The following is a 707-nucleotide window of genomic DNA, read 5'->3' on the forward strand; positions in this document are numbered from 1 at the left end:
GTGTGTGTGTGTGTGTGTGTGTGTGTGTGCGTGTGTGTGTGTGCGTGTGCGCGTGCGTGCGTGCGTGCGTGCGTGCGTGCGTGCGTGCTGTGTAGGTGTGCTTCTTTCGGCTGTTTGCTCTACAGCTTTGTGGTGATGGCGGCGGCGGCGGGGTGTGAACGTGTGAACGACTGCTGGTGGCATGCATGCGTGCGTGCGGCGGCAGCTTAACAGCCGACTAAAATTTAATCTCACCGACGTTAGCCACCCCCCCCCACCCCCACCCCCACCCGTAACCCCTTAGCGGCTACAGCTTTAGCAGGCAGTGCGCATGCGCATACACAGACACATCGAAATACATACATATACGCAAGAGCGTATTATTAATTCGCATTATTCGAATAATTCGAATAATTCGCATAATTCGAATAATTCGTATTATTCTTATTGCATTCGCATTCGTAGCATTCTGAATACGCTCTTGATATACGTATATCAGTTGTAGACAATAGGGAATTATTCTATAGTTCCCTATTATCTACTTCTGACGTATATGTATGTGTATCAGGCAGGTAGAGAGTTGATGCGTGCACGTGCGCGCGCGTCTGCTGACTCATAGATAGATAATACGTCGTACATAGTTTCATGTTTGTTATTATCACGTCATTATAATATGAGCTAATAATAATAATAATAATAATAATAATAATAATAATAGGTATTTATTA

The sequence above is a fragment of the Priapulus caudatus genome, unplaced genomic scaffold, assembly GCF_000485595.1.
Source record: "Priapulus caudatus unplaced genomic scaffold, Priapulus_caudatus-5.0.1 Scaffold2159, whole genome shotgun sequence".
Lineage (NCBI taxonomy): Eukaryota > Metazoa > Priapulida > Priapulimorpha > Priapulimorphida > Priapulidae > Priapulus > Priapulus caudatus.